Source organism: Neofelis nebulosa, chromosome 5, assembly GCF_028018385.1.
Source record: "Neofelis nebulosa isolate mNeoNeb1 chromosome 5, mNeoNeb1.pri, whole genome shotgun sequence".
NCBI classification, from domain to species: domain Eukaryota; kingdom Metazoa; phylum Chordata; class Mammalia; order Carnivora; family Felidae; genus Neofelis; species Neofelis nebulosa.
The window spans coordinates 58,800,924-58,816,350 of record NC_080786.1 but is presented as its reverse complement, the minus strand read 5'-3'; positions in this window follow the sequence as shown (position 1 = coordinate 58,816,350).

The following is a 15,427-nucleotide window of genomic DNA, read 5'->3' as shown; positions in this document are numbered from 1 at the left end:
CCCTACTGAAGCACAATATGTGCTAATATGAATTTCACTATTAGTTGGGGGTTTAGGCAATGACACCCTGCTTAAGTGCAAGTACTGACCTACACATTACAAATTCACTTAGGAAAAACTATAAAGATCTTAGTATGAATTATTCCACCAATACTTTTATTAATTGCTCATTCTCAATGGAAGAGAAACATATCAATTAGGTTTAGATAGGAAGATAGATTTAATATTTTCATAAGAATTTCATAATTAAGCTGTCACTTACGGTCCTCATAATTAAGCTGTCACTTATGGTCCTAACATTATAATAGGCCTGATAAAGAAAGGACAAAGGGAATCAAGGACATTCAAGCATAGACAAGGCTCCAGAATTGTAGAGAGGTGGCAAGAAAGCTTAGGTGGAAGTATAGTAAGTAAAGGGAAGATTTATCACAAGTAAAATTTTAGACAAACTACGATATCTTTCATAATACTATATATCATTAGAGCTAGAAATGAAATCCCATAATACCCAGTTCTGTAGATTCTATTTTTTTTGTTTTGTTTTTCCAGACTTTATGCTTCAGTACTGACCTTATTTAAAGTTATTACAGAGCTTTGCTGTCTGATGAGAGAAACAAATTTATAACTAAATTCAAGAGTGTCCAGGAAATTTTGGCTTGCCCTCTGGGTCCAAAGCAATGTGCATGCATTTTGGAGCTTTGTCAGAACAGTGACACATAGTCTGCAGTAGCCACTATCCAGGAAGAAGTGGCTATAGAAACCAAGTCTGCTATCATTAATGATATCGTTATTACAAGATTATTTTAGATGCAACAAAAAAGCTATCTACAAAAGATATCCAAATGGCTTGTTCAAACTATATGGAGTCAATACATCAAAGGTTAAATATACCTACAACCATGCCAACCTTTCCACTTAGTACAAGAAGAAATTTCACATTGCTATATACATTTTACCAATGAGGGCAAGATATCTATCGAGGAGAAAAAAGTGACTTGTCTCTTGACTGTCAGAAACTAGTTTATTTCTCAGTCTACTAAATAGAAGCTGATTTTTAAATATGTCTTTGCTATTGTTACTGAAAGAGCATTTCTTCTCATGCTGTCAGGTGTTTCTCACACTTAATTTCCCTCAACTCTCTAATAAGCTCCTTCTATGATTACCTTTTTTTAATGCCTAAAGCAACTGGCATAAATTAAGCCAGGAATCTCTTTGGGTAGGTTCTCCAGAGACAAACTATAGTCCCATTTAATGCGTTTGGTAGAACATACTTTTATTTTCAGTATAGTCTTATTCCCAACTCCATAATAATATAATAATTTTTATTTAGCTACAGGCTTGCATTCTGGCTCACCTCCTTGTTAGTGATGTCCAAAAGAAACTATTTGGGGTTCTGAATACAAGATAGCATATATGCTGAAGTGGGGAAAAATCAGGGTGACACGATAGCCAAAGCTTAAGTTTAAAAAGAGGAGAAAAGGATTTAAGTACTATCACTTAGGAGGAATGAGTAATTTAAATAAATTTGTGGACCTTTTTTGTTCTTATGTAAAACATGGATAATATCTGGTTTTGTTTTCATTATGAGACTGTTGTAAGAAAAAATGGTATATAAATGAGTTTGAAAGCATTTTTAAATATAAAGCTTTTTTATTGTGGCCCTATCATGTACTAATTACTCTGCTGGGCATTTCCCAGACTGCAAAAAGACAGAAAGAATAGAGCATTGGTCTCTGTCATCCAGGCTCTCACAAGCAGACATCCAAAAAGATTTATTTAGTGAGAAAAATTAGGTAATACAATGAGGTTAAGCTGAGCAATTAACAGATTTATAAATTCTTGATCTCAGAGCAATGTCCAGCTATATCATCTTCTCTGATATATAAAATCTACCATGCAAGTGTGTTAGCAGTTTTCACAAAACCACAAATCCCTATAGCCATTGCAAATAACTTCCACATAACATACTGCTTAAATCCATCTATAGTTCCTGTGGAAAGGCTTTTTTTCTGCTAATTACATAAAAATCTAAAAGTGATATTTCTCACTTTGATATCCAGCTGTCAGTTTCCGGGACGGACTGTGCTGGAACATTATCGCAGACCATCAACAAGCACATTTCTAGGTCTTTAGCATTTATCATTTCTGACATCGCTTGGGGACGCCACCTCTACTTGCTTTCAGCCCCTGTGTATTAAACTACTCAAACATTCATTTATCGGTAGCTAAACCAGAGGTAGTGATTCTGGAGATATCATGAGATCAGCATCCATCTAAGCATCTGTGTTGAGTTTTTGCCACAGGGCTCTGCATTGATTATTAGCTGGGATAAATCCCAAAATAGCATGTTCTCTAAAGAGAACCAGAACATGGCTTTGAACCCAGAGTAGATGAGATAGCAGAGCTGTTACAAAATTATAATTCATCTGCAGCTTGCAGACCATTTTAGTCTCTTGTATTTTTTTTTCTTTTAAAATGTGAAATTTTATGAAAGATTAAGAATAAACTCATTTGCTTCTATGATTTAAATACACTTCCTTTTGGTTGTGTGGCAATTTTTCGTTAAATCTTTGTAATATATTTGTCCACGCCAGGTACATATTGTAGGATTCTTAGAATCATAACACTTAAAAACCATCTAGTCTATTGCCTCTTATTTTTACAGAAGAAGAAAGTAAGGTTCATAATGACATGACTTACCCAAGACTACTCTCCCAGTTAGTACAAACCTGTTTTCTAATCTCTAGGGAATATTGTTTTTACTGCAAAATGCTGCCTTCCTGAGGACAGGGACTCTTTTTTTTTTTAAGTATTTCTAATATTACTTCCTCTTTCCCTTATACTCTTCATTGCCTATTATGCCACTAAAGAAAATAATGATATTTTTTGTGTATATACGTGAAGTATGGCTGAAGGGATAGAGGAAGAAAATTGAAAATGTGTAATTTATGGACAAAAATTTTACATACATTTTTAACTAAAATCTGTAGAAGACATATTCATAGGAATATGAGCTACATTTAAAAAATACTGATTAGAAATCTTCAATAATAATTGATGTCTATTGAACAGATACTGTAATAGGAAGTTTTATTACCTCATTTAATCTCAAGAAAATTCTATGGGTTAGGTCTTATTTTTATCATTCCTTTTTGCAGAAGAGGAAAATGTATTGCTACATGGCTTCAAAATTAAAACATATATGGCATTTTAATATTATGAATATTAAACTATTGCAATATATTTACATGTTTAAAATATTTAAAATGCATAGCACGTGTATACCATATATATGGCAATTAGCAATTATCACATACTGCTATTACTATAACTCTTTGTGTTCCTGTAGTTCTTTTTTTTCCCTCTACAGTCTAAGATTCTTGAGAGAAAGAATTGGATACCTAAGAAAGTCCCTAGGTAAGAGCCAGCCATATGATTAGCCTGCAATAAATACTAAAATAATGAATACATAAACGCATTAAATAGCCCACGTTTGTTGTAATCGGGGTAAATGGCAAATAAAAAACACTGTTGAAGTAGCTGGTTAAGTTTTGTTTTGTTTTGTTTTTTTCCTTATAGAACTATTGGTCTGCCAAAGAACTTTCAGCACCACCCCACCCCCCGTCCAGACATCAAATAAAATAATTTTCTTTTTTACTAGCAACTCATCTTCACTGGGCTTAAAAATATTAACAGATTTTTCAATCCCCTCAGAATATCATTTATAATGTAATATTTTTGTGTATCTCTTATTACTTGTGTTTTACGCACTAGCAAATTGAGGTCAACCTGATTAATTTTTATCTAAAGAGACTGTCAGTCATTTAACTACCTCAGAGTCCAATGACTACAGCAGAGCACAACACTTAGAATTAAAGAAATTATGAGTAAATATTTTCAACAAAATATTGTATCCCATTTATTTTATAGTTCCATAGTCTGTCACAAACTTGGCCTACTTATCTACAGAAATGAACTGATCATCAGTCATCACACCTAGAAGAGACAACTTTTTAAACTTTCTTTGAAATGATAAATTAGCAAATATTCTCCATCTGGTTTTATGAAGGTACAGACATGACAGCTTAGTTGACGCAGAACCTAAGGACTTCAAAGCATGTCTAACTCATAATAGATGGAACATGTAGTACTGATGTTAATCAGTAAATTTCAACAGCTATAAGTTAGGGCAGAGTAGTGGAGTGAGAAGCGTTATTCATTCCTTCTCTCAAAATGAAGGGTATAGTCTCTTATTTATATTGTTAGATCTTTAACCGCCACTAAAATCATGTACTTTAACTTTTATTAGTACAGCAAGGAGGAAGTACACCTGATGACTTTCAAAGATTTGAATTCAAATTATTATTATTGTTAATACTATTATTATTGTTTTTCTTATTATTTTGCTGGTGTTCAAAATTAATTTTGTAGATCTGTGACTCAGGTACATCTGAAACATTTCAGTACTATAGTCTGCTAATGGAGTTGTCAATGTCTCAAGTGAATTGAGAACTCATGAAGTAGTGGGCCTTCCTTTACTTGAATTAATTGAACAAAGATTCTCTTACCACTCATCTCTGGCTCCCATCAGCCCCAAGTGTATGAATAGCAGGGATATGATATTGCAGAAATGTTTCCCTAGGGCATATAATAAAGGAACCACTCCTCCCTATATTACTACATTGTTCTTATTTTAAGATAGGATTATCATCACTTCCATTTCATTAGCACTGGATTTACTTGCTGTTTTATTGACACCGCTAAGAAAGTGCCCCAGGTGTTAATGGCAATGGAACAATTTATCTTTATCATTTCAGTTTAAAATTACCATGTTAAAATAAAGATACAGCAGATTAATTCTTTGTCTTTCACAAGACATAATTCTTTATACAAAAAATACAAAATATTTGTTTGAATCCCATTAAAACATCTTTCAAAAAAAAAAAGCACTTAGATTAAGTTCACTGAAATAAAGCACACTTCTTTAAAGCTACATTTAGCCCTTCTTGAAAGACACAGCACCACAGGCTATCCTATGAGCCCCAGTGTCAGATTCTGTGAGTTAATCAGTCACACATTTAACATTACAGAACTACAAAGCTGGTGAAGTGAACTTTCATGAGTCAACACCATAACCTTCCAACTATGTTCCAAAATTGCATCTTGTATAAAAGGAAATGTGATTTACTGGGAAATACATATATTAAAGTAAGTTCCTCAAATTGCATTAATGTTAAGGAGAGAAAAAAGTATGAAGAAATAGTTTATTTAAAAAAAAAAAAATCGTTCCAAAGGTACGGAGAAGCCTGTAAGCCAGGAGCTTCACGCTTGCCTCCAACTGTCAATTCTATTACTAACTCAAAGTTCTGATTTCAACTGAAAGCAAGCATCAGAGACACATAAGTGAATAGAGTTTTCTATGTATTTTCTGTCACATCATATTACAGTGCTTTGGCTGCTATACAGATTATACCATGGAATATGTAAAAGCACAAGTTACCTAATAAGTAACTGCAACAGAACTAAGCACAACTGTTGCATACACATGGAAACATTTGCTTTTAGCACAGTTATGAGGTTGCATTTTCTGTTTTCATAATAAAAATATATTGGCTTTTATTATAACTTTTGTTTTCTCTTTGTAGTGCTGTAATAATTCATGTTGCATTGTTTCCCTTCATGTTATATTACATACAAAAAATAATATTTAGATTTGATATAGATTTTCATCAAAGTCTTCATTATAGGTTTATTTTCCTCTGTGGAGACTATGTTTAATAAAATCTAAACCTATAATTAATTTTAATATTTTAAAGCTTCTGGGGTTCCAAGAAAATCCAACTGTGAGAATATGTCCTATTAACTATTATTATAATATAATTAATTTGAATTATGGATTCTGACATATCCAAATGAATATATGAACAACTTAATAACTTCTCAAGGTTCATATTCTAGAGTTTCATTAATAGAATAGAATCGTCACAGAGAAACTTATTTTAATATTTTCCTAGTCCTCAATTAAGAAGTGAATTAATGATATGTTATTATACTTGCTAAACAAAATCACAATGCTCTAGAATAATAAATCATGTGTAAATATACACATGCATCTTAGGAAATACTTGTGTGAAAGCACAATTTAATCAATGCCTTGAAGTATTAAATGTTTAGTATTAGAATTTAAATTTGGGAACTATGGGCTTTTCAAAAGCATTCCTGGGCACAACATGCCAATAGCCATGGATTTATGAATAAGAACCTGGGAATTTTTCAATTCTTTTAGTTGTTTTGCTTTAGACTAAGCCAGGAAATGGCTTAAGCCACCAGTATAATTCAAGTGGGAAAACACGGCATCTATTGGATCTGGGTAGAGCAAGGCAATTTTAAATGATGATAATGATAATGCCTTAATTTAAATATGATGTTAGAGGGGCACCTGGGTGGCTCAGTTGATTAAGTATCCACTTTGGCTCAGGTCACGATCTCAGGGTTTGTGAGTTCGAGCCCCTGTCAGCATAGAGACTGAGCCTGCTTTGGATTCTGTCTCCCTCTCTCTCTGCCCCTCCCCCACTCATGCTCTGTCTCTCTCTCTCTCTCTCTCAAAAATAAATAAACATTAAAAAAATTAAATCTAATGTTAGAGTGTCATACACAAGCATGCTTCTATAACACCATCCCAAGCATAACCAAGTAAATAGTAGGAAATAAATGCTAATAAAGAAAGAAAGAAAGAAGCAAGCCATCAATCCATCAATTCACTATACAGATACAAGGTTGTGCAGAAAATTGCTTTCTTTAGAATATTCCAAAAATATTACTGGTACTCAGATTTCTGATTTCATTCCTCTGCATTTAGTGATCTATATAATCTCCCTAGGTAACCAATTAATCCACATTCACTTTGCATCCTGCCAATTCTGGAAACTCTAGATGTCAATTCTGGAAAATCAATCAGTAGCAGTTACTTCTGTGGAAACTGAAGTCTTGGTGAGTTAATACTTCTTTACTAGGATATTTGGCAAACTGTTAAAAGTGTCATTCAGTGTTTCTAACTAAAATGGCATAAAAGTCTAAAATCAGTAGGTAATTGTATCAAATCTGTTCTGTAGGATTGTGTTCTCCTTGTGATTGTTCTAAGATTTTTTTTAAATTTTGACAATTTATTATTTAATTTGGTTTAAATACTCTAGACCATCATTTCCAAAAGAAGTCTTCCAGCAAGGTTGGGCTCTTTATTTTAGGAAGGGCTGGCCTCTCAAGATAATTTGTTCATTCAACAAAAGTTTGATAAGTATCACCAAAAAGCCAGGTTTATAAAGCTAGAGTAGTTGCCAGTGAAAATTTATCAGAGTTCTCAGACTAGTGGTGAAGACTGGCATATAAACAGATGAGTTGCAATATAAGTGATGTTGACTGTGACAGAGGTATAAATTTGATGCTTCAGAGAGTCTACCTCTGTACAAGAGTCAGAAGCAGCCTTACAGTAGCTACGGCATTTAAGATGACACTCAGAAGCACAGTTTGCCAAGCGAACAGAGGGGAAATGACTCCAAAAGAAAAATAGCATGGCACAAAGCACAGCCTAAGAAAAAAGATTTACTGCATTGGTAAATCAGTGAAAAATGCATAAAGAACATAATGTTTACCAGGGAGAAGACAAAGGATAAGACAAAGGGCAAAGAATTGGGGAAGGTAAAGCTCATCAGACTAAGAAGAAGTATTTTTCCAGCGTAAGGAATTCTGATTTTTCTTTGTTAGTTAATGGGGAGTGTACAGTGCCTTAAAAAAAGAAGAAAGAAAGAAAGAAAGAAAGAAAGAAAGAAAGAAAGAAAGAAAGAAAGAAACAAAGAAAGAAAGAAACAAAGAAAGAAAGAAAAGAAAAGAAAAGAAAAGAAAAGAAAAGAAAGCAAGCTTGAAGAAGATTAACAAATGGAGTGACCACAGATAAGACCAAAAGGACAGCACTTACTAAGTGGACCAAAGGGTAAGCAGTTACAAAAGCCCCAGGAGGGGATGGTGAGAGTTTAACTCTGTCGGTAATACTGAGAGTGGAAAGAAACTAGGCCAGAATGACTTTTCTGAGTTACAGCCCAGTCAAGGATGGGGTGAACAAAGTGTCATCTTTCTTGTGTGTTGCTATGGCTGAAATCTTTCAAGAACCACCTGATGTGTCCTGTATAAGCTTATAAAGCACTGCCATTTGGACAGTATGAGATTTCCATTTGCCTTTGCTACTCTCCACCCATTATTCTCATTTTTCTATTTCTGCTGGGCACCCTGTAAAACTAGCAGCTGTTGCAACTAACAGAGGCAATCTCTAATCTCTGGAGAAACCCTAGTTAATTATGAACCCCAGTTAATTGTTTCTCTCAAGTATGATACCCTTTTTTTTTTCCTCCAGTGAGAGAATTAGACTAAGTCCCTTTATCATACTGTCTCTTATCAAAATTTCAATGAGGATGAAAAAGTTAGGGTCCCTCAATTTAGGAATTCTTATATTGCTAAGAAGTGTGACAAGAATCCAGACTTGAGTGCAAAATTTCCCAAACAAAATTTCTGAGGTCCAAATGGTTTTTAGGTAACTAGTTTTCAGCAGTACTAGAGTGGCATTTACAAATGATAGTAGCACTACGTATTTAGTTAAATATTATCTTGGTAGACAAATGTTCTGATTTTATTGAGAGCAACTGTCATTGAAAACACACTGCAAAGTTGATGACCAATGTGAGTTTACCACAAGATTGGTGCACATATCAGATAGATACACAAGATAAGAAAAATATTTTCCAATATTCAACTTTCCTTTTTCTAGTAGAATCAAAATGGGCCCATGCAGGAGCTAAGCCACTTATCAATACATTTAACTAAGTGGTTCCTTTTCACATTTACTAGGCTGAAAATTTGAACAATAGATTTATTCAAATCTTGGTTCTTGGCTCACCCTAGTAGGGGTGGTAATGCCAAATTAGCAAAGCAACAAATAAAACTATTACAACTTGTGGAAAGATTGTGAATGGAAAGAGAAAGATCCAAGAGAATGATCAAATTCCAGCAGGGAGATAAGGTAGAAGGGTGGAAGAGACAACTAACAACGACTCCTATGGCCCTCTGCCCTCTGTCTTGCAATTCACCTCCCCCCATGACACGGAGCTCATTCAGGGGAAAGCTAATCTTCTTTATTCATTCTACAAATAATTTGTTAAATTCTTATTAATCACTAAGCTCTGAAAATTGAGACAGCTGACACCAATCACTGCCATATACTAAGTAGGTCCTCCTTCCTACTTAGGGCTATTTCCTCCTTTTAGATGCAGTCCTTACTACAAACACCATTGCACATTAAAAACAACAACAAAAACACCAACAATTTAAGAAAGTTAAAAAAGAAAAAGAAAAAAAAAACCTCACTCCCTTAAGTGCATAGTCACTGGTAAAAGTATGATTTGAGAGTAGACTAAACAATATAAGATCCAGAATAACATATTGTTTACATCTTACTTAAAAGGAATAAAGGATTCACTTTTATCAGAGAACACTTAAGTGGCCATAGCTTAATGTATCCAGAAAACATCTTATTTAAATATACTGCAATTTTATCTACCTTAAAAACAAAGTCAAATTTCAAAATAATAACTAAGGGAAATAAGAATGTTTTTCAAATGTAGTAAAATGATTTTAAGATGTCATTATAAGAATAACTTTTTGTGGGCGCCTGGGTGGCTCAGTCGGTTAAACGGCCGACTTCAGCTCAGGTCATGATCTCACGGTCCGTGAGTTCGAGCCCTGCATCGGGCTCTGTGCTGGCAGCTCAGAGCCTGGAGCCTGCTTCATATTCTGTGTCTCCCTCTCTCTGACCCTCCCCCGTTCATGCTCTGTCTCTCTCTGTCTCAAAAATAAATAAACGTTAAAGAAAACAAACAAAAAAAGAATAACTTTTTGTAATATAATGTAAAGTAGATTCATGGAATTGTAGGAAAAGAAAATTTTTCTCCTCTTCTCTTCTAGGTTCTTTGGCTGGTCTAATACATGAATTGACATTAGACAAATCAACAGGAGAAAAACAAATTTAATTTCATCTGCACCAGAGTCCCAAATATGGGACTCAAAAAACTGCCCCAAACAGGCAGCTTTAATGCCTTTTAGACAAATAAACAATTATTTGTGAAGATCTGACAAACAAAGGGGTTTGGGGCTGAGATAGAAAATTAATGAAGAAGTAAGGAAGTTTTTTATAGAGGCTTCTTGGCTTTGAATTTCCTAGGTTTGGTGGTAAGACCTTTCACTCTCCTGGTACAGAGAGGATACCTTTACATGGAAGATTTATTTCCTGCTTTCTGGGGGACAAAGGACGGTCAGAGTGTCTTTCTTGTACTGGCTGTTTCTTAAGAAGTACCTTTAATACAAAATAATCCATATGCCAAGAGAGCATATTGTAAGGTGGCATATTTTGTTCCCTCTCAAGATTAATGTCAAGAAACAAAAAAAAAAGAATAATCTATAGGAATAAAGGGAAAAAAAGACTACAGAGATGTCAATTTATATTGTTACCTTTGAAATACAGATATTTGTTAATGTATTGAAACAGTAGAGAGTCAACATCCTCTTTCCTATATGTATTATTTATTCAAATTTATCCTATTATCTATTTTAACAAGTATATGTTTTCCCAAAGTAAATCAATGTTCTATTTTCTTCTGCTAAGACTAAGAGCAATGAAGTGTGAAAATTTTGGTTAAACACTTCATTTTCTAATTTACATGATTTCCCATCTACTCTGAAGTCCTTCAAAGTGTAAGTGAATAACTCTATACAAACTACTACCAAAGTGAAAATTAGAAAACCAGTATTTTTTTATATATATAATTTATTGTCCAATTGGTTTCCATACAACACCCAGTGCTCATCCCAACAGGTGCCCTCCTCAATGCCCATCAACCACTTTCCCCTCTCCCCCACCCCTCATCAACCCTCAGTTTGTTCTCGGTATTTAAGAGTATCTTATGGTTTGCCTCCTTCCCTCTGTAACTTTTTTTCCCCTTCCCCTGACCCCTGGTTTTCTGTTAAGTTTCTCAGGATCCACCTAAGAGTGAAAACATATGGTATTTGTCTTTCTCTGCCTGACTTATTTCACTTAGCATAATACTCTCCATTTCCATCCATGTACTACAAATGGCCAGATTTCCTCTTTCTCATTGCCAAGTAGTATTCCATTGTAGATATAAACCACATCTTCTTTATCCATCTGTCAGTTGATGGACATTTAGGCTCTTCCCATAATTTGACTATGGTTGAAAATGCTGTTATAAACATTGGGGTGCAAGTGCTTCTATGCATCAGCACTTCTGTATCCCTTGGGTAGATTCCTAGCAGTGCTATTGCTGGGTCATAGGGTAGATCTATTTTAATTTTTTGAGGAACCTCCATACTGTTTTCCAGAGTGGCTGTACCAGTTTGCATTCCCACCAACAGTGCAAGAGGGTTCCCGTTTTTCCACATCCTCACCAGCATCTGTAGTCTCCTGATGTGGTTCATTTTAGCCACTCTAACCAGCGTGAGGTGGTATCTCAGTGTGGAGAAAACCAGTATTTTAATTGGATGTAACAAGACATAAGTGTTTCATGAATATTTCAAAAAGAAAATTCACGAAAAATAAAGTAATAACTAATTCTAAGAAAGGTATAGAATACATATTCTTGCATATACTCAGAGAGGAAAAAAGAGTTGAGCTAAGATATTTCTGAGACTACTTAGATAAGAAATTGGAAAAAGAAAAAATGGGAAGTGCTCAAATGAAGACAGTATCCTTAATGGATTAATGACAATGAAGAGGAAGAAGAATGAGGAGGGAGAGAAAACATTAAAGTATCAAGATGATCATCAGCACTCTATACCTGGATTTAATTAAACTGTTAAGGAAAATAAAAATCAATATTAAAGATGGTAAGTAAAGCATACTGTATTCAAGATGATTGCAATAAGCTATAGGGATCACCACTGCAATGGGATTTTAGGGAAAGAAAGATTTGGCTCAGTTCTGAACACAACACAGACAAGTGAGAATTTATAAATATGGAACAGGGTGGGGGTGAATGGATGGAAAATTACTAAAAGGAAACATCAAGGATAAGGGGATTCTGGCTAACCTGACCTAACAGGATTCTTGCTAAAGACAGGCCAGGGTGATCAGACAACACCAAGGGGTTGATGGAGAATGAGGGACCTGATCAGATATTCAGGATGATCAGATATTGAGGGAGAGGTGGCGGGGGGTAGTTCTGATTACACCGACTTTGCAGGGTTCTTGCAAAGACTAGATTTTACAAAAAAGTGCACAGATGGGCCTAGGAGAAGGTTCAGGAAGGAGTCTGACTACAGTTTGGTCAGCAAAGATCTTTGTCAAGACAATAAGAACTATAACAATTATTTAGTCAAGAACTATAATATTTTTGACATATGAAATATGTTGTATATTGTAACCAAGAATACAGGAGATTATAAAATAACTCTAGTTACAAGGAAAGAGATTATAAGTAATTTTGAGATGAGTCATTATTTTATTATGATCCCGGAGTAGAAAATCCCTAAGCATAAAAAAATTAGGAACTAGAGAAAACCAAAAAGTGAACAGAAATAAGTGTAGCTACCTGAAACTCACTGAGGGAAAGAGAAGTTGTGCTCAGATGGCCCCAAGCCAACATCCTTTTATCAATCAGAAAATGCCTCCTAGGATGGCTTCTGGTCATAATTGGTATGCTATACAGAAGGTAGTACTAATAGTCAGTTTTGAAAGATGGAGTTCTGGTTCTTGCTATCAGAGAAGCCTAAGTATAAATACCAAACTCTAATATTTCAAAGCTTTGTAACTTTTGCCAAGTTATTTAAACTCTGGTCATTGATAATACATAAACAGGAATAATAATACATGCTTTATAGAGTTTTATAAAGATTAAATGTCGTAATGTAGTTATGTAAAGAAAGGCCTTAGTATAGTATAAGAAATTAGGTAACATTAAATAAATATTAACTAATATTCTTTTGAAGTTCTCAGTATGGTGCCAGCCTCACATGGTGAATACTCAAAAATAGTAGTTTAATAATTTATACTAAGAAAAAGAAAGGGATTACATGTTGTGATAAGAATGTGTTGCTTTAAAGCAAAAGGCTAGATAAGGACAAGAGAGAAGCCAATGACAACAGGAGCAGAAATTGTCCATATATTAATCATAGGCTTTAAAGCAGCATTAGGAACAAACACTTACGTTTCTACTCTTTTAAGCAATCCCCTGTCTAAAATATTATGGAATAGTTGAGTGTGTGTGGTAGGCACATAATTTATAGGAATATAATCTAGAATTTATTTTAGTTGATTCTAGAGTTTAAAAAGTAGAGTTAAGGCACAACACAGACATAAAGAGCACAATAACATACATAAATCTGTGACCTCAAAAAAATTGTGTAGCTTTTCATGTGTATTTAGAGCATTCTGGTTATGCTCTTGAAGAAAGTAAACAAAAGTAAGAAAGTAAACAACAGCTAACCTGCTATTCCATTAAAAATGCTTCAATCTCTGGACACTTCCAATTTTTAGGATAACCATAAAGGTATTGCTACCTGATGAACGGTTACCAAAATTCAAATATTAGCATCAATCTGTACTGGAGTCTCCAATTCCCCCAAAAGCAGCCTCAGCAACTGTCAGATGAGTGTCAAATGCTCCCTTGACAGAATCTAGAATGCTTTCTGAAAAGTAACTCTGGTCCCTGGTACAATCTCTTTAAGAAGTTCTTGGGTAAGTTAGATATCTGGGTTTAGGCAAAATGAGGTTGTGTTTTAGATTCTGCTGTGGAATACCCAGGTTCACCAGAGAAATGTTCTTTGAACAACTAAGGCAGATGTCTAAGTCACAAAATAAGTTGTCTACCCAACTGATGTTAGGTAGTTATTCAAATTACATTACCCATGTAGTTGAGTAGTATTCCTTAATCAACTTATCGTAGTTACTCAACTTATAGTCAGTAACAAAGGTCTCTAACCTCCAGTTAAAAATTTTTAAAAAAAGGAGTAATCTACTTTGTTAAGTGAGGAAATAATGGGGGAGAAACAGAAGGACTGTAGACGAAGTGCCCAAGTTTAACAGGGGAGAATAAAGGCAGCAGAAAGTCACATCATCAGAATGAAAATAAAGACTAGAAACCCCAACTGTGAGTGCAAATGGAAAGATGGTGAGAAATTATATTTGCTTTTTTTGTTTGTTTGCTTTTGTTTTTGTTTTAAATTTTTATTTATTTTGTTTTTATTTATTTTTTTTAGAGAGAGTGTGTACAAACAGGGGAGGGCCAGAGGGAGAAAAGAGAGAGAGAATCTTAAGGAGGCTCCATGCTAAGTGTGGCTCAATCCCACAACCCTGGGATCATGACTGAGCTGAAATCAAGAGTTGGACACTCAACTGGCTGAGCCACCCAGGTGGCCCCAGAAATTATACTTGAATTTACATTAGCTTTCAGGAAACAGCCAGGAGTAGAATTGGCAATGAGGAGAATTAGGAAGATTATTCAAGTTTCAGCCAAATGAATTGAGAAAAGAAAGAAAAATCCACTAAATTTTTAATTTAATTCATTCTCTTAGTCACTGGATAGACATATAATGAGGATCTATTATATACCAAACACCGTGCTATGTGGTAAATTTTCAAACATGGTCCTTGAGTTTATAGACTTTACAGTCTAGTTATTCAAAAAATTAAAAATAGATTAATCAAAACGACTATGCATTGGCATAATTCCCAGATAACGGTGATATTAGCAAAAAAATTTGAACTGGCCTTAGCAAGTACTAAATTATTACTATTGTGACTGTACTGCAGTCTGTATGAAATTTAGATTTGGGAGTTTAAGTTGAAAAATTGAGACAAACTTATACGTGTTCTTAAAAGTGAGGAAAATCATTATTCTATATGAAGAGATGTAATTCTTTGATTAAAAGTAATTTGTATAATTAAATTAAAATGTTCTCCTTTTAACTGTATTACTGAATTTGCCAGATTATAAAGAAATAGGGCTTATAATTAATGCAATCAGTATTATATGGGTCCTTATTTCAACAATTAGGATTTGTCTTTTTAATTTTGATGTGACAAACTACCTTACAGTAATAATACCCAGGAAAAAGTTATTTGAAGATATCATTCATAGATTTTTATTAATAGTACTGGGGAATATTACATTATATAACTATATTATATATTAGAATAACTTTCACAGGTACTACAAAAGTATTTGTGCATAAAGTAAATGTTTTTAAACTTAACTTGTATAACTTTTTATTCATATACATCTTGTACTCAGAATAACAGGTCTCAGAAGAAACTTTTCACCCCATCCCAGCCCCTTTACACATATTTAGCACACACAGAGCAACTATCCCA